Below are 24,464 nucleotides of genomic sequence, written 5' to 3'. Positions count from 1 at the left end.
GCTTGTTATGGGGGTCACCAGTGGCTGCTGCTTTGCGGGCTCCTCTCAGTGTTCTTTGTCTATCACTGTATTTGCAGCACCTCTCAGAAGAGAATGCACTGCAAAGTTAATTCCTGCTTTATCCATTCCCTCTCGCAGATCATTCAAGACTCCCAGCCTCATAAAATCCAGCACAGCCCTGCAGGCCTCAAAGAAACAGCCTTTGGGCTCGTGGCATTAGAAGCAACGACAAACAATACGCATAATACAAAGATGTCAGAAAATACAAAACTTGTGTTTTATTGTGCAAATCCACACAAGTAGAATTTAACAGTCTCAGATAAATACCTACTGCATTCTATATACAACTACGCTTATTGGCTCATTTATTCAAACATAAAAAAATATTTAAAAAGTTATTTCGAGGGCTTTTTTTTTTTTTTGGGTATAAAACATGGCAAGTTGCACGTAATGTGATTCATGTGTCAGTCTATGTTACAAGTACAGCTAGACACCAGTTTCACACATCCAAACCCAGCACTGTTTGCATTTCACTATTGTTAGGCAAAACTCTCCCAACACCAGGCATTCATCTGACCAAGAGGGCTCTAAAGAGAGGAAGCTAAATACGAAAATGGCATCTCTGCTTTTCTAACCAATGTTAGTCTAATCTGCCTAGATTTCCAGGTCAAAATTGCCCTCTTTGATTTTAGAACTCCCATTATTTGCTCCAAATGAATTCTTCTCTGCATGCCTCTCCATTCATCTAACAGTGGCTACCTCTTTTTCTTTTCTCTTAATCTGGCCACAGCTGCTCTACCTTGGGAAAGAGGGAGGACAGGCTGGGAGAGGTGTTCTAGTTGTGTCTGAACTCTTTAAGAGACAGGAATTTATTATTTAAAAAAAGAATTAGGTCAGTATAGCAACAACGAAACCCCATTAAATTTTTCCATCTGCCTGAGATAGCAGGAACCAAGTAAGCTAAAGATTAGAGTGTAAAAGGGGAGATAATTACTTTTAAATGTAAATTTCCATGAAACAGGTGTCTCAGCTGGAGATGGGTGAAACTTTTCAACTGAAAATGGCAAAAAATGAAGATTCAGCGACACCAAAACTTTTGGTGAATTTGAGTCAATTGTTTTCATTGGGAAAAAATAGTAAAAACATGGTTTCCAAAAACTGAAACATTCTGATGTCTCCAATTGAAAAAATTTTTTCTTTAAAATTTACTTTAAACGTGATTTAAAGAATTAAATGTTGAAGTGTTCAGCCAAAACATTTCGTTAGAACCAAAAATGAAACATAACTTAGATTTGCTGAAAAATTTGAAAAAAAAAAATGTTTTCAGTTCAACCCAAATAATTGTTTTTTTCAATGTTTTGGAATTTCCAGCAAACCGAGAAATCCATAATTCACTCAGCTCTAGCCACAGCTATTCCTTGGGGAGGATGGCGAGAAGGAAAGGCATGTGGCCTGGTTTTGTTCACCTGCATGTTTTCCGTCTCCAAGCTCATGTCAAACAGATTCTCTGAAAGATACCTTTTACATACCATAAATGGATGGGAGGGGGAAATGAAGCCACCACCTCTTCTCCCTCCCCCTATTTATAGCTCTTTTTGTGTCAAAGTCATGTTGTAAATAGCTCCTCTCCCAAAGGTACTGCACAATGCTTTGAAAAAGTTCTCCTTTGGAGCTGGTTTGAATGCTGAGTTAGTGACATTGGTTTCTCTGCTTTTTCATTTGCAGCAATGAAAGTTTACCTTTTCTCTAATTTTTAAAAACCGAGTCATCAATCTCTTCAATCCCTTCCATAAATGAATGATTCAGATTGCCTTCCTCGTTCTTTTCTTTTCCTTCTGAAAATATTGATCTGGGTACCCGTGTATCTCTTTGATTCTTCTTTGAAAACAATTGTTTTGAAAAGAATTCTCTTTTGCGCTGAGAACTTCCTGGGGTTTGCCGCTGTAAGAGCAAGTGACACAGTTATGTGGTACTAAAGGTAAAGGTTTAAATTATCAGAGAGGGAAAAGCAATGGGGGAAAACACTAGCATAAGGATCAACTGAACAAAACTCCTAGAAGCCAGTACCAGAAATTAGAACTAACACATTAAAAAGGCAATGGGTATAAACGAGACAAATTAAGGAACAAATCAGTAGGCCGGTGGTGCTTAAAAGACATGAAAGTGTTATAACTGCATGTCTGGATGCCACTAGTCATATTATTCTCCTTCACATCCATGTGACCAAAAGGGAAGAACAGACAGTTTTTGGGAAAAGCATCTGCGTGATGCTGCATTTTGAAGAATCTGATCTCTGCACTGATTCAACCCATCCCTTCCCTCTATCGCCGGTACCTTTTCCCAGCTCATTCCCTTTTTAAAGTAAAATATTGGTGAGGATATTACTTCAAGTGTCAGATAATTCTATCAGGAATCACTACTTCTCAAACAACTGATTTCCTGGCTACTGATTCATAGATTCCAAGGCCAGAAGGAACCACTGTGATCAGCTAATCTCACCTCCTGTATAACACAGGCCATAGAATTCCCCCAAAGTTATTCCTAGATCATATCTTTTAGAAAAACATCTCATCTTGATTTGAAAATTGACAGTGAAGGAGTTTCCATCACATCACTTGGAAAACTGTTCCATTGGTTAATTATCCTCTCTGTTAAAAATGCACATGTTATTTCTAGCATGAATTTGTCTGGCTTCAACTTTCAGACATAGGATCTTGTTACAACTTTTTCTGCTAGACTGAAAAGTCCATTATCAAATATTTGTTCCCCATGTCGGTACCTGGATTGTGATCAAGTCACCCTTTACCTTTCTCTTTGTTAAGCTAAACAGATTCAATTCCTTGAATTTATCTCTATAGCCCATGTTTTCCAATCCTTTAATCATTCTTGTGGCTCTTCTCTGAATCCTCACTAATTTATCAACATCCTTCTTCAATTGTGGGCACCCAGAACTGGACATACTATTCCAGCAGGGGTCGCACCAGTGCTAAATACAGAGGTGATATAACTTCCCTCCTCCTACTCAATATAGGAGCAACACGGGCCAATGAACTAGGAGTTGTGAGACCTAGCATCTATCACCAGCACTGCCACTGACTCACTCTGAGACCATGAGCAAGTCAATTCAATGCACTCTACCTCAATTTTCCATACTTTCAAAGAGGGATAATAATGTGCCCCTCTAGCAGTGTAAACGGAGAAGAAGTGGCCTCCGGAGAATACTCCCAACAGGTTTCCATAAGAGGGCAGGCCAGGGAGGGAGGAAATATAACCAGAGCTCACTACATCTATTCACTGACTTCCAGGATAGGCTCCACATTTCCCAAAATGTAGGAAATGAAAAAGTGACTTGAAGCCAGCAAAGCCACCACCTTGCCAGCTGACTCTGAGCAAGGCATTTAACATCCCTCCGCCTCAGTAGTCCCAAGTGTAAAATGGAGGCAATGTTTACTCCCCTATATGTAGCACTTTGAGAGCTATGGGTGAGAAGCACTAGGTAAGTGGTAAATGATTATTAAAGCAGGTTCTGGGACTACACAGGTGATAAAAGCAGTGCTTCATTTGTGCCAGGGCTGAGCCCCGGCACCTCATGGCTTGTCAGTTCAGAGCCTCGGCACCTGTGGGTTTGCCACATCAGTTAGGAAAGAAAAAAATTGCTTGAGCTCTGGCACCTCTTTCCTTGCAAATTAAGCACGGGATAGAAGTGAAGAGCAAAGCCAAACCAGAACCACTTTAAGGTTTTGTGCTGTGCCACCCCTTTATGACATGGTCTGAACGTCCATTGTCTTTAAAAGAAAGGCTTCCATTCCTGTTCATTTTCACACTGAAATCTCATCACTATCTTGCCTTCCCTCTTCCATATTGTTACTGCAGGTCGTCAGTGAGTTCTTTGGGGGGCCTGAATGGTGATGTCACCTGAGACGTTGCATGAGCTTTGATTCTCCCTTCACTCAACTGAGCTGGAGAGGGCTGATGCTTAAGGAAGCACAGAGGAATAGGAGGGAGAGCTGAACATCAGGTCAGAGCTTCTTGGAGCACCAATATTCAGATCCTCCAAATCTCTTGCCAGAGTCCTGCACAAAAGCTGTACCTTATTTTTGTTTTGTTTTTCTTTTCACTTTCAAAGTCTTTAGTGTCTATCTGGACAGATAAGGAAGTCAATTAGCCTACAAAAGAAAGTCAATGTAATGTTTAAGTGTCTCTCTTAAGGAGGACATCCAATGTCTGTATTGTAGCTGTGTCAGCAGTGCTTAATTTGTAAGGAAAGCAATTTTTTTAAGTTTCATAACTGACATTGCAACCTCAGAGGTACCGGGGCTGTGAACTAGAGGTGCCCATGTTCAGCCCTGGCACAAGTTAAGCACGGTGTGGCAGACCTCAACTCCCTAACATTAGGCATTGCTAGGTTGCTTGGCTCATATAAGATATGAATGCAAATTGCCTATATATGATTTTCTGTTACCTCATTTTGATAGGAAACACTCTGCTGGCTCTTAGGTGTTGTCTGGTGCTGGTATCTGTCTCCGTCATCTTGGTTTAAATTCTTTTTCTCCGCAGGAGTGCAGGGTATGCTGCTACTCAATCTGTGATATAAATATTCAATATTTATACAATGCCCAACAGTGTGCTAGACATTTTACAGAAATATGGTCCCTGCACCAACATTAATAATTTAATGTCTATTTAGATAAGAGGAGACAAGTGACAATGACTATAATCAGCTAAGACACTGAGAGGGGAGACAGATCACAAAAGAAAGGTCCTGAGGTGACTAATGCTTATGTTGACATCCTGGTTGCTCACACGTATGGGTATAGGTCTGTTGTGCAGACCTGGCCTAAGTCTCATTAAAAAGGCACCGAGAAGCCTAAACCCATTGACTGTTAATGGGATATTTGCTTCTAAATGCCTAAATCGTTTTTCAAAATGAGATAAGCTCAAAAATCAGTTAGGCCTGCAATACTATGTGTAATAACATGTAAATACCTATAAAAATCTGGGACAGACACCAAGGTTTGTTTTCAAGATCTGAAGACATTCAGGTGACAGGTGCTACATTATAGATTGAGAACATCATCTCTGAAAGAAGATCAGAGAGGAAAGGAATTGTTTGTATGTGTGCACTGAAGTTTGTAAGTGTAAATGTTATGTGGAAACTTGACGTTGTAACATGGTGTTAAGCTATGGAGCAGGAAAAAGGAGTTTAATAGAATTCTGTAAGACAATTCAACTTACTTATTCCCTTTGCTTTTCTTGATGATGATGGTGACTCCTACGGCATTCAGAGTAATAGAAATTATGCAAAGCACTTGCCAAATATATATTTTGCTCTCCTCATCAGATACTGAAATGCAAATTAGCAAACACCAAATGTCACACAGAACCCAAATGGATGTCAAAGCTCTTCTTATGTTTCCTGTCCAGAAACTGGGACCCAGGAATCATTGAGTTCTAAACTCAATTCTAAACTAAGTGTAGAAAGTGGACATGTTGGTTAACCTCTATGGGTATCAGTTTTTCAAACTATAAAATGGGGATATTCGTTAGAGTAGGTCAATTATTCATGATGAATAAATAATCTGATAATAAAACTTTTCTTCTGTTTCTGAATTGCTGATCTCTGGTCGTGTCTTCCTTATTCACAGAACAGTGTACCAGAGTTTATTTGAACAGATAGGGTATATGTGAGCTGTTTACTTCCATTATCGGCTACTCTGAAATGTGATTGGTCATTTGGGTTATACGATTCTGTTTCTGCTCTCTGATTGGATGGAAGATTTTGTGAACAGGAGAATAGGGATTGATGAATAGCCAATAAAGAATAGCACGTAACCTTGTGCCATACACACAAAGATCTTTGTTCATTTTTAAAACAGGTATGAATAATGTTTTTGCATTATTCAGCTAATTCTAGTAATACATATTTCACAGATGTGTTTTGAGGATTAGTTAGTAGCTGTGAAATGCTTTGAAAGTGCTAAGTAGCGATTCATCAGAAAAATTACTATTAGTCGAGAGAGTCCCATGAATACTCATTTATACTGCTATTGCCTCTTAGACCTACTTGAAAAACGGGGAAAAGCAGGTTGCAAGTTTCAGAATTTCAAAGTTGCCTCCATTTCACAGAGCTTAGAATGGACCCTTTTACCTCAAAGATTCAACAAGGTGGGTTTTCAATATATACTTTTAATTTTGTCAAAATCATTATTAAATTTTTTGTTTAGCAAAGTTGTCAAATGAAAAATAATGAAAATGAATATTCAAAAATATCAATTATGTTGAAACTGACCAAAAATGAAAGATTTTGATATTTACAATACTTTTTGTAAAAAAGTTCATTTCTAAAAAATGGCTGCTTTGGTGATCTTTTCTATAAGAAATAAGGTAATTTGTGATAAGAAATTCAAAGAAATCCTCAGTACAGGACATCCTTTAATCTAAAGCTCCAGAAACAGCTGTAGGACTGAAATACCAGGAAAAGCTTGGTCTTCTGAATATCTAAGTGTATGTCTACACGGCAAGGGAAGGTCTGATTTTAGAATGGGTAACAATAGCAGTGAAGATGTGGTAGCACATGTGGCCGCTCAGGCTAGCCACTCGTAGGTGCTCCAGTGGGGTTAGTTACCCCCTGCCACCATCCAAGCAGCCACAGCCACACTGCTAGTTTTAGCACACTATCTCCATCTAAGCTATCATGTCTCTGTCCACCCAGGCTGGGAAGTACCTTGCCAGCTGCTGTGTGAACATACCAACAGGGTTGCGAGTTGTAACTCGAGTATTACGACTCTGTAGTAGGTCCTAGCCGGGGCTCGACCCTTCCGGGCAGGAGGGGAGCCACACCGACTCACTACTCTGGGAATAAGCAGTCAGTTAGTCCTGAAACTCCGGCTCTTTGGTGCAGAGTCGGAGCAACCACAGTTAAAGCTCAGGAGCCCAGGCCCTGGATCAGGGCGGGGCAAACACAGTTAGCTCAGACCCTTGCTTGCTGGGCTGAGCGGGCAAATAGTTCAGAGCCCAGGCCCTGGATCAGGGCGGGGCAAACACAGTTAGGCTCAGGTCCTTATGGCAGGGGCTGAGCGGGTAAATAGTTCAGAGGCCAGGCCCTGGATCAGGGCGGGGCAAACACAGTTAAGCTCAGGCCCTTGTTGCAGGGAGCTGAGCGAGCAAATAGTTCAGAGGCCAGGCCCTGGATCAGGGCGGGGCAAACACAGTTAAAGCTCAGGCCCTTGACTGCAGGGGCTGAGCGAGCAAATAGTTCAGAGCCCAGGCCCTGGAGCAGGGCGGGGCAAACACAGTTAGGCTCAGGCCCTTGTTGCAGGGGCTGAGCGAGCAAATAGTTCAGAGCCCAGGCCCTGGAGCAGGGCGGGGCAAACACAGTTAGGCTCAGGCCCTTGTTGCAGGGGCTGAGCGAGCAAATAGTTCAGAGCCCAGGCCCTGGAGCAGGGCGGGGCAAACACAGTTAGGCTCAGGCCCTTGTTGCAGGGGCTGAGCGAGCAAGTAGTTCAAAGCCCAGGCCCTGGATCAGGGCGGGGCAAACACAGTAAGGCTCAGGCCCTTGTTGCAGGGGCTGAGCGAGCAAATAGTTCAAAGCCCAGGCCCTGGATCAGGGCGGGGCAAACACAGTAAGGCTCAGGCCCTTGTTGCAGGGGCTGAGCGAGCAAATAGTTCAAAGCCCAGGCCCTGGATCAGGGCGGGGCAAACACAGTAAGGCTCAGGCCCTTGTTGCAGGGGCTGAGCGAGCAAATAGTTCAAAGGTACGCCTAGGCTTGCTGTAGCCGAGCGTTGGGTGAGGGGGAAGCCTGCCACCCGTACGGAGGGTGGCAGGGGGGAACGCAGGCCCACCCACTCCACTGCGTTCCAGCCCGGGGCCCTAACAGCGGTTGCTGCCGCTGCTGGTCAGTGGGGTATCCAGACCGCAACACACTGACATAGGCTCACACTCAGTTGCAGCCGGACCGGGGTCGGCTACCCCCGGGCTACTTCCGTGATCCCCCTCACAGCCTACCTCGGTCGTTGCGCCGGGATCGGGCCAGTCCACCTGCATGGGCTCCTCTCTGCCCGGGCTCGGCGGCAAGTCTGGTAGCTCTGCCGGGAAGTCCGGCCAATGGTCCTCAGGCGGCTCCTCTGGATAGCAGCAGGGGCTGAGGGGTTCGGGTCCAGTCTCACCCTCAGGGTTAGCGGGGTTCGGTTCCCAGGGGTTCTCCCAGTGGCGGGCGTGAACGGGCTCCGGCGGCTCCTCCTCGTAGCGGGCCCGGGGTAGCTCAGGCCAGCTAGGGTCTTCGACGGTCTCCCGGCCGGGAGCTCCCGGCCGCACGTCTGCTCCCTGTGGTGGCTGGCCGCCAACTGAGCTCTGGCGGCCGGCCTTTATACTTCCTGTCCCGCCCCTTGACTTCCGGGGGGCGGGGACAGGCGGTGGTGGTCCCACCCACTCTGGTGCCGGCACGTGGGCTCCCTCTTCTGGGCAGGAGGGGAGCCACACCGACTCACTACAGACTCCCATCTGCACACAAGTCTCGAGATCAAGTAAAGTGGTGTTTTACATTTGCACTAGCTGGCCCATCAGGGGAGCAGGTTGAAATAGGAGTGGTGCTGAAGTTACAACATCTCATTATCAGCTAATCCAATTGCTCTGCTTATCAAAGCACTATGTGGAGCTGCAGTGTAGTAACTCAAGTGCACTAACTTGAATGCACTGTTGGCAGTGAAGAGAAGTCCTCAGATACAAGCCATTGAAGAAAAGCAGGGTCCACAGGGCAAATCTATGACCAGGCAAGATTTAACCACAACTGTATTCACTGTGATTATACATTAAGAATTTATTTTTAATTCACTGGAAGAGAACCAACCTTCTTTGGACAACTATTATTTTGTTTGGTACGGCTTTTCTCTGCTCTCCACTCCCCAGACAATAATATACCAACACCAAGATCTAACCTACCTTCATATTCTTCTAGTGGGTCAATTATCTCCTCTTTCCTTCCCATAGGGTGGTTTATTACACAAGTCAAAGCCTGGAGGTTGTTCGATTGCAGGAGCCTCATAGAGACGTTACACGTGCTTGTCACGGTCACGGTACCATTTGCATTCTTAACTCCATATGTCTCAGGCTAGCCAATCAGGATGCCCTCAGGCTTCCATGTGATTTCTGGGGCAGGTTTTGCTGTAGCTGAGCAGACTGCAGTCCGGACCCCCGGTGTGCTGGCGTTTGAAAGGAGTTCAGTTCTTACTGGAGAAATCGCTAAGAGAAAAAGTAGAGTGCAACGGAAATGACAATATTCCTTACACCGTGACCAAAAAACTAAGACATGTGCAAAGTTTTTAATGGAAAAAATCACACTATTCCTGATATGTTCAATATGTTCCTTTCTAGTCTTAGATTTTAATGGTTTATTATTATATCTTAACTGTTTGCTGGGGGTTTTTACGCAGGAGGCGTAGGGTTGGAAATTAAAGAAAATTGGGCCAGATGGTACCTTCTTCGCTGCTCCACAGGAAACTCCCTGCACATTCATGTGTCCTGTTCTTGTGATTGAAAAAAATGTGCTGATAAACACTTTTGAGGCACAACCTCCCTGTCCCTAAATCCAAGGAGAGCCCTTTATTGAATTGAGGATCCACATATGGGGAAGGAGCAAGTCAGGAGTAGGCCGGGAGACATCCTTTTGAATCAATCCAGGAGAAAATCCACTCAGAAATAGCTGTATTAACTTCTGAGTGGAAATTCTACATGCTATGGGAGCCCCTTTGGGAGTTGGATACAAGAACCTTGGCCAGAAGGGAAAGCCCTGTCAATTCAGCTCTATAAAACAGATCAGTGGTATGTCTCTACACTTATGGCCCATGGACCTAGCGGAACCCCCAGTATCCACATGGATTTTAGGGCATCAGCAATACTTGAAGAAGAACTAACTTCTTCTATAGGAGTATGTGGCACCAGCACCTTCTCAGCTGAAAACTGCTGAGGAATTTCACAAAAGAAACCTTGTAAAGCTTTCCTTCACCCGAGACCTCCTGTGGATTTGATCACAAGGCTGGGGGGAAGGGTTGTTCTGCTATATAACCATGAACACAGCTAAACTTTGGCTCTACAATGACTGAAACCAACATCGTCTTTGAGAACCTTGTGTTACACAAGGAGGAAGGGGATGTTAGGGAACAAACTGATTCAAACTTGACTGGTTTCTTCTACTAATCCAATAGCTGAATATTTCTGTATGTTAGAACATCTTACACTCTTTCATCTCATATCTCTGCTGATCTTGTCTTGGTGTATTTATACATTCACAGCTTTTTGTATTATCAGGTCAACTGCTAGCAATCCCTATATTTAGGTTGTGTAATTTTTTACTTTATAGAAGAATGAAGTGTTTTAGACGCTCTAAAACCTTCCTGGTTTGCAGCAACCCTTTGAAATTCAGCAGGGGAAATCCCTCAGTCTGGAGAAGTGACTTTTCTTTGTCCCATGAAATTCCATTCAGGCTTAGCTGAGTTCTCAATGGTTAAATATCACCATTCCCTTTCTCTTGTTTGCCAAATTAATAATCAAATACATGAACACTGAACACCAGGCTCATACCACTGCCAAAGCAGCAGCAGACGCACCAAACTAGGAATGGCCGTGAGAACAGCTGAAGCAAGAAGTGTCTTGGAACATCTGGACTGGACAGAGCCCCTCAAACATGCCCAGAATCTCATCTCTCCCAGACTTGCTGCCCCAGCATGGAAGAGGAGTGCCTGTCTCCTGGGGAGAGGGAAGAAAGAAACCTGGGCAGGGCCGTTTTCCACCCTCTGGACCTAGCACATAGTACCAATGGTCCGTTCCACCTCTGGAACAGCAACCTTCTCCTGCTGCCAGCTAATTAAGTTAGTGCTGTGGTGGTAGCAGTCTGGTGCAACAGCAAAGGCTCAGGGATCCACTCTTATTGGTGATATATGAGAGGGTCTTGTTACAGGTAAACCCAAGATAATTTGTTTTAACCTTGTCCTTTACTAAACATAGGAAATTACACTAAAAGACTACATTAGAAGAAAGTTATTTAACTGTATTAGTACCGCTTGGGCATTATACACGAAACAGCTTTTAATTACATGATCACATAGTTTTTCTAGACTACACCGGCCTCCTTCAGTGCAGTGCGTAGGGGAGAAAGAGAGGGTAGAATTAAGTTTGTTTGGTGATCATAAACATAGAATTTTTTAACTTTTGAGTTCTTGACTTTGCAACCTTCAAAACATACTTTTAACACAGAACACGTACAACCACCACCCCCGCCCCCACTAGTTGGTAGAGGTTTAGTCAGAGGTACCACAAAGACCATTTCCATGTTTAGAAATAGTTCTTGTGGAAGAGTTTGTATACTCAACATATATTTTTATGTTAATGAATTCCTGCTGGAAAGGCGTAACGAGTGGGGTACCGCAGGGGTCTGTTTTGGGACCGGCTCTGTTCAATATCTTCATCAACGACTTAGATATTGGCATAGAAAGTACACTTATTAAGTTTGCGGATGATACCAAACTGGGAGGGATTGCATCTACTTTGGAGGACAGGGTCATAATTCAAAATGATCTGGACAAATTGGAGAAATGGTCTGAGTTAAACAGGATGAAGTTTAACAAAGACAAATGCAAAGTGCTCCACTTAGGAAGGAAAAATCAATTTCACACATACAGAATGGGAAAAGACTGTCTAGGAAGGAGTACGGCAGAAAGGGATCTAGGGGTTATAGTGGACCACAAGCTAAATATGAGTCAACAGTGTGATGCTGTTGCAAAAAAAGCAAACATGATTCTGGGATGCATTAACAGGTGTGTTGTGAGCAAGACACGAGAAGTCATTCTTCCGCTCTACTCTGCTCTGGTTAGGCCTCAGCTGGAGTATTGTGTCCAGTTCTGGGCGCCGCATTTTAAAAAAGATGTGGAGAAACTGGAAAGGGTCCAAAGAAGAGCAACAAGAATGATTAAAGGTCTTGAGAACATGACCTATGAAGGAAGGCTGAAAGAATTGGGTTTGTTTAGTTTGGAAAAGAGAAGACTGAGAGGGGACATGATAGCAGTTTTCAGGTATATAAAAGGGTGTCATAAGGAGGAGGGAGAGAACTTGTTCACCTTAGCCTCTAAGGATAGAACCAGAAGCAATGGGTTTAAACTGCAGCAAGGGAGGTCTAGATTGGACATTAGGAAAAAGTTCCTAACTGTCAGGGTGGTTAAACACTGGAACAAATTGCCTAGGGAGGTTGTGGAATCTCCGTCTCTGGAGATATTTAAGAGTAGGTTAGATAAATGTCTATTAGGGATGGTCTAGGCAGTATTTGGTCCTGCCATGCGGGCAGGGGACTGGACTCGATGACCTCTCGAGGTCCCTTCCAGTCCTATAATCTATGAATCTATGAATCTATAAAATGATGAAATTTATACTATGCAGTGTTGTTGTAGTCATGTCAGTCCCAGGATAATAGACACACAAGGTGGGTAATGCAGTATCTTTTATTGGACAGACTTCCATTGGTGAGAGAGACAAACTTTTGAGCTCACACAGAGCTCTTGTTCTGGTCTGGGAAAAGTACTCGGTGTCACAGGTAAATGCAAGAGTGACATACTATACCTTGGGGGAACGTCTTGTAATCCCCATATTCCTCATCTGTATGTAATTGTGATCTTGCATATAAAGCAGGCCATGTGAGGTATCGGGGAAAAACGTTATGATCTGCTGAAAGTGATTTTTCTATCCATATCTGTATATCATTAACGCATATGAAGTTATGAGAATTGTGTTGTGTGGTTGACACTAAAACATGCTGTAAATTGGGAAATCAGCCAGATATTAGCAACAGCAAGGAAAGTAACCAACGCTCAGGCAGGGTGTGAAACAACCCATCAACAGCCATTCTCCAGCAAGAGAGCTACAGTTCATTGATTCACCTGCATGAGGCCACACCAAGGGAATTGCTCAACCTTGCCTGGGGACTCAGCAATGCCCACCAGACATGCCTGGACTTGTGTTCTACAAACACATGGGACAGAGGGTACAAAACAGAACACAGGGGAACATGCTTGTCCTTTCTCCTGCCCTCACCTATGCTGCAAGCAATAAGGACACTGAGAAGACTTAGTTAAGTCTCCAACAGAGGAGACTGGCCCAGGTTTCAAGGATGAAATCTGTGTACTATGAACTGCAATATCCTGTGGGGTGAGAAAAACTGCTTAAGCTAGATCAGTGGTTCTCAAACTTTTTTTTTCGCGGACCACTTGGAAATTGTTGATGATCTTTCCAATTATTGTTTGTACTGTTAGATAGCCATTGTAAATAAATAATAATAATAAACGTTTTTTCGTTCTACAAATGAAAGCAAACCACACATTTTAATATCAGTAGTCTTACCTTTCAAATGCAATGGATGTGCCCTCTCCCCCCCTACTATGGCAACCTCAGATCTGGAATGGGGGTGGGGGGTGTCTCCCTTTCTCCCCTACCTGCGCGGCTCCACTAATTAGGTGGGTGGCCCTTCATTTTTTCGTGTGCGGCCAACCAGGTAAACACCTTAGATGGAACTATCCGTGGATCACTTGAATGGAGCTCGCGGATCACAGTTGAGAGTTTAGACTGTATGCTAATATTTTAATTTATATTGGTAACTAATTCTGACTTTTTGCCTATCATTTATAATCACTTAAAATCTATCTTTTGTTGTCAATAAATTTGTTTTACTGTTTATCTTTACCAGTGAGTTTGTATAAACTGTTTGGTAATCTGCTCAGGTTTGCAAGGCTGGTGTATATCCATTTTCTATTGATGAAGTGTTGAACCAATTAATACATTTGCACTGCCCATCTTGAGCAGTGCAAGATGGTATATTCCTGAGGTACAATGCTGGGAGCTGGGGGGATTTGGCTGGTGCCTTTCTCTGTGTGATTCATTAGTTACCAATATAAATCTAGCTGGCTTTGGGGCTCCTCATGTGATTGGGCTGAGTGATAACAGTGCCTGGAGGGGCTTGCTGCTTGTCACTACCAAGGCATTGTGAGAGACGGCCGAGTCTGGAGAGAGTTAAGGGAGTACAGCAGTTTCACAGTCCAAGGCTGCACCCCGGGGAACCCATGACAACAAAGTTCAACAGATAGTTTAGCATAATTTTGCTAGATACTGAAAACCGTGGTTTTAATAAAGCATTTATGGCTTATTTCTAAGGCCCTACTTAATTGCTGATATTGTGGAAATTGCAGAACCCGCATTAGGCTTCCACCATAATTTTGACAGCAGGAGCCCCTGTTGTCCACTCCGGGCACAGCGCGGCTCCAGCTGTTAGCTTTTCCAAATTATTGTAAATAATATGGGTCCAGTAATACTTTTCCATGATTTTCCATGTCTTGTCTGAAACTCAGTTGCAATTGTTTGACAATCATCCCGTCACTTAAGTATGGACTTAATTAATATAACAATCTGTAAGCCACTATGACTACTGCACCTTGAATGGTCCCTTAGACTTAGAATAGGTGCTAACTACTTATGCTAAACAATCTGTTCAACCTTCTATTTAGCTGTGACACTCCCACACCTGAAGAAGAGCTCTGTGTAGCTCCAAAGCTTGTCTCTCTCACCAACAGAAGTTGGTGCAATAGACAATTACACGGACATTCTGTGTCCAATCACTAGAGGGTGCTGCACCATTAGACAAAAAAGGTTTAAAACTCACATTGTACAATGAGGCAAGTTTCTCTGCCGAAGGAGCCATATGGAAATGCGTTGAAGATGCACTTATAACATTTTTCATCCTCCAATGTCACGCCACGAAAAGTGATGGATGATCCTTTCAGACTTGTATCATTGAAACAAATTCTCTTATTGAAAGGCCCTATGGATTTAGTTCCATGTGCCTTGCTGTAGGTAGCTATGTTTTTGAATGAAGAGCCTTCCAACTTCTGCCAGGTGACTTGTAAAACATCCAAAGAGGGTGTGAAGTTACATTTCAGGGTCACATCTTTACCTAAGGCTGCTGGTGGAACTCTCTCACATCTCACTGCTTCATTGGCACCTGGAAACAGAGCCACATCAAGGATCACATTAAAAGAGAGTCTGCAACGTCCACAGAGGAAATCTCTACGACAGCCCTGGGACACCACATTGGGCATGTGTGTATTTTACCAAGTCCCCGGACCACCGTGTGGATGCGGTATGCAGCTCAGACACTACCAGCTGCCTAAGTCTTCTATGCAACAAATACACTACAAGTGTTACACACTGTCCTTGTCAGTGTGGTCATGGGAAAGTAATAATTAACACAGCATGAGGTTTTTCAGGCTAGGTTAACAACTGGTTATAGGCAGGCGAGAACAGGAAATGCTATATATGATCCTTGTTTTCCCCAAGTAATATATGGAGAAATAGAGCCTGTGAACAGCCTGCTGGTAAGTCCCTCTCGTTTGCCTCTTTCCTGTCTGGGGAATCAGTGACAAAACAGCAAGTTGCAATGACTCCACACAGCCGCAAGATGGCAGCAGGTATCACAGAACTCAGAGGAAGTTCACAAAGGAGCCCTTATTTATCCGGCTATAAGCCCAGAAGATACAAAATGAAAATTCTTCACTGAAATCCTCCCCTGGAGATGAAGTGATAAAATAAAACACAAGCTTAAGCAGTTATCTTTGCCCAGCGAGAGCAGCCTCATGCAGTTGTTTTAATTGTCATATTTGAATTCAGCACATCAAAATACATAATAAATAGCACATTTTATCTCTGAAGCAGAGGACTTCTCAAAAATTGTAGACCAATGTTATCCAGTTAACTGTCCAATTCTGGTTGGATCCTGCCAAGCTCATGACCTCAGTATGCTGTAGCAATGAGTTCTACAAACTTATTGTGCATTCTGTGAAAACGTGTATCCTTTTGTCAGCTTTCAATTTGGTGCTTTTCCTTCTTATTTAATGTCTCCTTATTGTATGATGAGAGGACAAGGAGGAGTACTTGATTTCTGTAGCATTCATTATTCTCCAACCCATTATCATGGCCACTCTTAATTGTCTGCCCCAATCTTTTCATTCTCTCTAAATATTGAGGTTTTCTCCAGCTTTTCCTGTAATTATTTTTACTGGCCATTTCTGAACTGCCTCCTTTTTCTGCAACATATATATATATATATATATCACATAAATAATGTGCATTAGTCTTGAGTTTTGTTAAAAAAAGGAGGGGGGCAAAGTGAACTGATAGTTTCTTTAATCACCTGCACAACTAATTTCTCAGGGCTTTCTCAGGCAGAACTCATATGAGAAAGGATGTGGGGATTTGGCAGACCCTAGTTTGGGAGAGAATTTGATATTGACTGTTGCATTGTTAGTGGAGAGGACATGCTTTTTCTCTCCCAGAATTTTCTGATTCTATCCTCTTAGTTAAAGTGATCAGGAGATTTTTCTCTAATTGCGGGAAACTTAAAATTAATTGGTTTATATTTATTGTAAGTGGGAATATATAGAATTATTGGATAAGGTAAAAAGGAAATTTTTCCTCTCACTGTCCCTGCCAAAATATGCTATTACTAACCCTTGCTAGTATTATTAGTAGTAACAATTTAGAATTGTCTGACAGGACAGTCCATCTGTCCATTCTCTCCCTCCCACTCCCCCTTCTTTATGTTGCATGTTCTCAGCTCTATTTAGGACTGAATCGTCCAGCGATTGCTGCCATGCAACTGCTATACAAAACAGGAGGATAAAGGGAAACTCCACTCACCTGTGAATGGCGCTCTAAGCAGGCAGAGTACCCAGAGCAGAATGAGCCAGAGTTCAGGCCACCAAACCCTCTGCAAACACATCTTGGAGAAGGTTTATTTTATTCTCATGGAATTTTTTTCCTTTTCCCTCTGGATCTGCAGAAAGAACTTTTCTTTCAATGAGACGACTTGAATGTGGCGCCTTTTTCTTGCATATGACTCATCTTGTCTGATTGGCCACAGCTCAAAACGGCTCACATTCCACTGTGAGATTACCTGTCTGCATCCAAGTGCATGCGCTCTCTTTCTTCCCACTCCTCATCTCCTATTTGCAGCTGCTGTAATTGTAGCTGACACCAGAGTGCCTGCTGGCACCAGCAAGCCAGTTGAATGGGAATGTCAATCATTAACCAACTGCCCCAGCCTTGGGCTTTCACTAGAGCAAATAGACTGTCCACAGAATAGGGTGCTCACTCCCTTTCCCCTCTCTCCACTTTCCTAAATCACCTACTGAAAGTTTGAGAACTACTGTTTTATGCATACAACCCTTCACATACCCATGTGATCCCCTTCACTACTGCCCAACATCCCTCTGAGCACTATAGTCATATTTGTTTCACAGAAATGCCTGAGGAGGTAGGCAGGGTTGGAAATCCAGCTCTTCACAACTCATGATGTTCCTGGATCCACTTTCTCTGGCTTCCCCATTACCTTAGCCCTCAGAACCCTCCCCATAGCACAGACTTCCCCTCTTCAGCTGCTTCCCATTACACACCTCAGAAACTCCCCAACTAGTCCTTACTTCCCTCTTCCAATGCTAAAAACGTGCGCACCCAAAGCTCCCCCTTTTGGTCCCTGCTCTGAAACCTCCCCTCTGCTCTCTAAGCTTTCCCTGCCCACTGTCCAGAGCCTCTAAAACAGACATCCCCTGCTCCTGCTCCTCCCCGTCTCTGCCTCCCACAGGTCAGAACCCTTCCCTCCCCCACCCTCATCTGCCCAGAAATGTAAATGGTTTTATGACCACATGACTGAGTGCCTCTACTTATACAATTCTCCTTCACATGCACACAACGCAAAGGCAGGAATCATCATGTGGGGGTAGGCGGGGATATGTTCTATTTTATGCTGAATTTTGTAGAATCTAAACTCTACATTGATTCAAGTCAGCCCCTTTGTCTGCCTCTCCTGCTGCCTTCCCACCCCAACCCCCGTCCCTTCCACATTAAGATTATTCTGAAAAAAACTCACTTCTCCTTGAGCCACAGCTGCTTCATAGTCTCACCATAAATCACAACTGCTCCAACAGCCCCGTTCCTGGATAAAGCTATGGGAGACTGTGTGGTCCCCAGTACAGAGCACTGGACTGGGAGACTAAAGACATTGCTGCTTTTGCCAGCTCTGTCACTGAATCAGCATGTGTCCTTAGCCAGGTCACTTCACTGCTCAGTGGCTCAGTTTTCCCAGTTGTAAGGTGAGTATTATCTACCCCATTTATCTATGTAAAGTGCTTTGAGCTGCACAGATGGAAAGTACTATGTCAGTCCTAAGAATATTTGAACAGGTTCTGGGGATATACAAGCTTAGCAAGAAGAGCAATAGAGACAACAGGAGGTTTGGGGTTTTGCTGTTTATCACTAATCAAAGATTTTTTTGTTTTGGGAGTGTGAGAAATAGCACATTTCCCACCCTCGCTTTTTGTGGGTAAATTCTTGGAAAGACCCAGTTCAGTGATGGCAGGTGGGGCTGTAACCTAAACTTCAGCTCTCCCTCCCCACAATGGGGGATGGGCAAACCAGGGCGATTTTTAAGGCTCAGGGAGGGGAGAACTGAGGAATTGGGGGAGACTCTCAATTTGGAGGTGGGAGGGGGGAGAAAGATTGCAAACTAGTGACAGCCTCACATAGTATCATGCTTCAGGTCCTCCTGAGGTTCTGCCCTGTTCTTTAACAGAGAAAAAGTAAGGAGCTGATATTTTGAAATATAAAAAAGGAAAATGAGGAGGAAAAACTTTAACGAGGTGAGGCTGTCACATCAGAAAGGAGCCTTTTTTATTTCCTTTCTTTGCTGTTCATTATTAAAGCTGGTTGTGAATTTGTTCTCAGATAAGAAAAGGAAATTTAAAAATGAAATGGCAAGTAGCTAACTGAAGGAAGGCATACAATGTCTGTCTCCCAGCTGCGATCAGACATTAACAGGTCAAACACTACCATTTTGAGACATCAACAGGTCAAGCACCTGGTCTGGCAATGCTTCACTCGCCGAAACCATCATTGTAAATCATATCTGTCATTACCTTCTTTTCAGAGGAAACACTGGGTCACTGGTGAATCCCGCTGCTCTTTCCTTCCTCCTCATTCTTGGTTCAGATGCTTTTTCTCTGCAGGAGCACTTGACACACTGCTACCCTGCAGCCAGATGACATTATTTACTTATGCAGTCCCACAAGGGTGGCAGGTGCTTTACAGACAAAGACCCAGTCCCTGCCCCAAAGTGTTTACAAACTAAATTTTTAAACATAGTGAGACAAGTGGGAATAAGGGAGAGGGAGACAGGGTATAAAAGAAGCCAGTTATATTTGTTATGTTCACATGGTGATTCTGACATACAACAGAGCTTTAGGCCTATGTAAATAAATCTCAACTTTCGTTTTTTTTTTAAATTAAATTTCTAATCATTTTTAGGATCTGGGCTTGTTAGGAGACTCTAAGTGGGGTCTGTTCTGTTCCTGTACCTTAAAAGGAAAGTCATCTGACTTCCCCTTCCTACTTCAAGCTGGTTTAAAACAATTTTAAGGAAGTACTTCTTCCGACAACACAAAGTGAACCTGTGGAACTCATTGACATGGGTTGTTGTGAAAGCCAAAAGAGTAACTGGGTTCTAAAAGAATTAGATAAGTTCATGGAGAACAGGTCCATCTGTGGCTACTAGCCAAGATGGTCAGGGACAGAACCCTGTGCTCCAGGTATCCCTAAGCCTCCAACTACCAGAGTTTGGGATTGGATGATGGGATGGATTGCTCAAAATTGCCCTCTTCTGTTCATTCCCTCCGAAGTATCTGGAACTGGCCACTGTCAGAGTCAGGCTAGATGCACCATTGGTTTGACCCAGGATGGCTGTTCTTATGTAATGAAGCATAAGATTAGATGAGACTACATATGAATGTAGGCTATTTGTTATTTTGAAATAGTTTTTCCTAATCATTTTTTCCAGGCACTAAATAAAAATACTTTGTTTTAACGGGGCTGTTGGTGACCATCATTGGTCACAGGTTCTCCAAGGGAACAAAAGCAGGTCCCCAAAACCCAATTGAACCTGCTGGGTGATAAGCACTTGGTTTATATGAGAGTAGCCTGACCTAGACCTTGGTCTAAAACACAGAGAATTGCAAGATTCCACCCCAAGACAGGTGAGGGCAAAAGGCCCAAGACCTGGGCTGGGTGCACTCAGAGAGACAAGAGATGAGCAACTAGTCCTGTAACCACGACAGGAAATAAGAATCAGCACAGCATGAGGGGAAGCTCTATTGCCAAAGTAATAGGCGCAATGGAGAATCTTCTGGAATTTACACCTAGACTGCCTGTTCCTAAACCCTAATCCTATTTGGGATACAGACACCTCAGTCTGTGTGGTCAGAAGTAAGCAAGTTGTAATGACTCTATGCAGGCACAAGATGGCAGCAGGTGTGACAGTGCTGAATGCTGTGGAAGAGGCTCACAAAGAGGTGCTCAGAAGTTGCAATAAGCCTAGAGGTCACAAAATGAAAATTCTTCCCAGAAAGCCCAACCTGGACATCAAGCAGTGAATTAAGAGGTAAAGTTAGAAAGGGATCTTCAGGCAGGGAGAGCTCCCTAAGCACCTTTGAGCTCTACGTTGGGATTGCAAAAGCAGGTCAAGACTACTGAGTTCTACAACTTTTTCCTAACAGTATTCCCAACCTCGAGTATTTAAGAAGTCAGTCACGAGAATGGCTAAAAATCAGATTTTTAATTTGCTTTCTTAGGTTTGAGCTGTCCGGGTGCATTTGAGTTAATTTTTTAAAGCCTTTCTCCACGACACCAAAGGCTGCAACCTGAAAAATAATAAAACTAATAATAAAACTTTCATGCAATCATATGGATCTGGAAGCTGGGGCTTTAAGAGACACATGAGATGTAGCAAGACTCAAGGTAAAATTTGAGCTGGAGCCCTTCATAGAGTGACTGACTCCTGGTCACCTCGTTTCCTATTCCTGATCACAGGAATCACCTTCTGTCCCATATATCACACCCCACCCCCATCTTCCATATGACTGCTTCTTATTTGGTAAAAGAATAAGGTGTGGGAGGAAGGGGAGTATTTAGATAACTTTAGCTGTCTAAGTTCTGAAAAGTGCTTTGCATCTCCTCCTCCACCTGGCCTGGTCCCTTCCCCCCTTCTGATCATGCGAATGCACCACCTTGCCAGTTAATCATCTTTTCCTCCTTTCCCTTGCTCAGTCCTGTTCTCCCCACAGCATTTCCCTCCCTGCCAAGGCATTCCCTTTCAAATGGGAGCGCCTGCTTTTCCCCTTCTATGCATCAGTGATCTCTACTGGAGAAAGCTGTGCTAACTTATCCATGTTTCCTTCCGTCTATAACAGATGCCCAAATCACCAAAAACTGCCTAGATGCCATGACAACAAACCAGAGTATGAGAACCACTCATAGAACTCTCAGATTCTCAGACTGTGACCAGAGAGTTAGAACTCTCAGACTGACCGGAGAGTCATGCATCTGCAGCCCAAAAGAGACTTTCTTCCTTTGGAACCTTTTCCCTGTTAAGGACGACTCATTAACCAGGCTGAAGCTGCCCTCAGTATAGCTGAGAATCTCTTTTTTAATCCTTGCTCTGGTCAGCTCAGCAGCTATTGGAACCACAGGTAATGCTGGACTACACTGCCTCTTCCCATCATCCCCAATGAGGGACTGGGATTTTAATTCATTGAAGGGACACTGGTTAAAAATCATATTTTTAAATACGGTTCTTTAAAGATGCCAGCACCTAGGGGTATGTCTACATGGGGATACAAAAAAAAAAAAAAAAAAAAAAAACACCTGCGTCTGACCTGGCTCAGATGACTTGGGCTTGGGCTGCGTGATGAAAAATTGCTGTGTCAATGTTTGGTCTCAGGCTAGAGCCAGAGCTCTGGGACCCTGCAAGGAGTGTACCAGAGCTAGGGCTCCAGCCTTAGACCGAAAGTCTACACAGCAATTTTTAGCCCTGCAGCCCGAGCCCGAGTTGGCTAACCCAGACCAGCTGTGGCTGTGTGTAGATGCACCCTTACATTATTACAATGGAATAGATTTTGAAAATCTCATGCTTTCCACCATTTATGTAGTTTGCTTTTTGCATGACAATCACCTCAAATCACAAAAATAGTTTGGACTGTATCACTTCTGTTTCCAGTCAGTTTTACTTTCCAGCTCTCACGCACTAGCCAAAAAGTTGCGAAATTTGGGTTGCTAACATTGCAGGGGACTGTTTCTTAAAAACAAAAAACAAAAATCCTGACCTCCTTAGTTATATAAATAATGCAATTCCAGCTCAGTCATCAATCATAGTCATCAATAGAATGACAGAGGCCAGCATCAGATACTTACATGTCAGATTCAAGAAACCCCAACTATTTAATTATCTGCCTATAACGGAGGTTTCTTCCTTACACCCTCTGTTAGATATTGGCTTGTACCCTGACACAGGAAGGCTTTTATCCATTTCAGTGCTATGTGCAGGAATTTGACTTTAACCACTTTTGGAGGGGCATGTCAGAGCAGTGACCAGAGGAGAAATAATTTTTTTTTAAGATGAATATTGCTTCCCGTCCACGCTTAGGCACACCCCTGCATTTCACACATTTTTAAAAATACTATATAACTACAGACATTCTAGTTATTCTCATAAACACCCTATCCTTTGAATTCTGCAAAAGTCTTGGCCTCCCTGAAATCTCATGCCAGTAAAATTCTACCAACACGTTGAAAGTTTCCTTTTATCAGTTTTAAATTAGCTGCCTTTCAATTTTATTGCATGGCCTCTTGCTCTTGTATTATGAGAGGGTAAACTGGAACACCTGCTTTACCCTTTCTGTACCATTTGATGGGAGCACCTGATTTGCCTTTTGTACCATTAAATATTTTATCTATCAACTTGTCTTATTTGTCTCCTCTTTCACCTGTCCCATTCATTGTCCAAGTCCAAACCTTCTCTATTTCTGAAAAAGATTAAAAAGGGGAAATATTTCCATTCATCTTAACTTTTATAGAAGCTTGTTTTATTAAAAATACTAATTTATGAGTCAAAGAGACCAGTCCTGGCTTTCTAATGGATGCACAGTTCATTTCTCAGTCCTTATTCAATCAGAGCTCCAATGGAGAGCAGGGACTTCAGGATTTGGACTCTATCCTCTCCAGCACATCCAACTTTTTCTGTCCACCAGAACTTCGATTATTTTTCTATTAGCTCAACTCCGCAGAGAATCTGAGCTGGAAGTGCTGGGAAGTTTTGGATAAATTAGTTTTCTTTTTCTCAAATTCTTTAGAATTATGACTGGAGAAAAATGAAAAATTCCCCAATTGTGAGAGTTTTCCAGCTGCATCTTTTTGGTTTCCTTTCCCCAGCAACTACCAAGCTGCGCTATTACTAACCCTTAATGATACTAATAAAGGATTGTATGACAACACTATATTTATTCATTCTCTCCTCCACACGCTTTCATTTCAAATTGTTTGTTTGCAGCTCTAGTGTGGACTGAATCATTCAGAACATGTATCTGAGAAACAAAAGTGATGCGAAACACAGATTACACTCACCTGTTACTGGCGCCCAAAGCAAGGGGAGATTCCAGAGCCCACAGAGCCCAGTTTCAGTCCCCACACCAACATCTTGCTGGCTTTTTCTTACTTACTATTTTTTTTGTTTCCCTTCTGGATGTGCATTTTCAGTAAACGACACATAGGATTTGGTGCTTTTTACAAATGATTCACTAATTACCAATCTGAAGTGGCTTCTTGTTGTACGAGTTGACTTTAGAACCACGTGCAGAACTGATTTTTCAATTTGGCGACTAAACAAAAATTAAAAAAAAAAAATTTGGATCCACCCAAAAACGAAAAAAAACAAAAACCTATTTTCTGGCCAAAAATAAGGGGAAAAATTCTTTTGGGTTGAACAAAACATTTTGTTTGAGGTGTTTTTCAAAAATTAAAGTGAAATTTTAAAAAAGAGAAATCAAAATGTTCCATTTAGAAAAATGTCAAAATGAAATGTTTCAATTTTTTTCACTTTTCTTTTCCAATCACAGATTTGGTAAATTTGACACGAATTCACAAAATGCATCAGTTAACCTCAAGATACTATTTTTTGGCAAGAAAGAAAAGTTTACTCTGAAAATTTTTGACCAGTTCTAGTTGACTTGAACAGTGGATAATAAATGCTGCCTGTACCCTGTATTCACTCCCCCATGTACCTTATCTGTCCCCTTACTCTGCTCTTCCCCCACTTAAATTCTGCTTTGCATTGGTTGTAATTTTAGGCTTTACCAGAACACCGGGCATCATTAAGGAGGGAAAGGAATGTGGCTACAAATCATTAATTAAATGCACTGGTCATTGGTTTTTACCAGAGCAAATTGACAGTCCACACACCATTGCACTTTGCCCCTTCCACCCATCCAACAACCCATCCAAACCCACCTCAACATGGCCTTATCCAGAACCTCCTCTTCCAATTGCCTTTTGGACA

General features: G+C 42.9%; 1 long non-coding RNA gene across 1 annotated transcript; it reads right to left on the bottom strand.

The window, feature by feature from the left end:
* Positions 1–257: 257 nt before the first annotated feature.
* On the bottom strand, positions 258–4,577 carry LOC128846742 (uncharacterized). The gene is made up of 2 exons (XR_008446811.1): positions 4,463–4,577; positions 258–1,941 (listed from the first exon to the last, which is right to left on the bottom strand). It is a non-coding gene; the product is annotated as an uncharacterized LOC128846742 (long non-coding RNA).
* Positions 4,578–24,464: the final 19,887 nt, after the last annotated feature.

This window comes from Malaclemys terrapin, chromosome 1 (assembly GCF_027887155.1).
Source record: "Malaclemys terrapin pileata isolate rMalTer1 chromosome 1, rMalTer1.hap1, whole genome shotgun sequence".
NCBI lineage: Eukaryota > Metazoa > Chordata > Testudines > Emydidae > Malaclemys > Malaclemys terrapin.
Note: the sequence above shows the minus strand (reverse complement) of the source record. Positions and strands in the feature narration are given on the sequence as shown.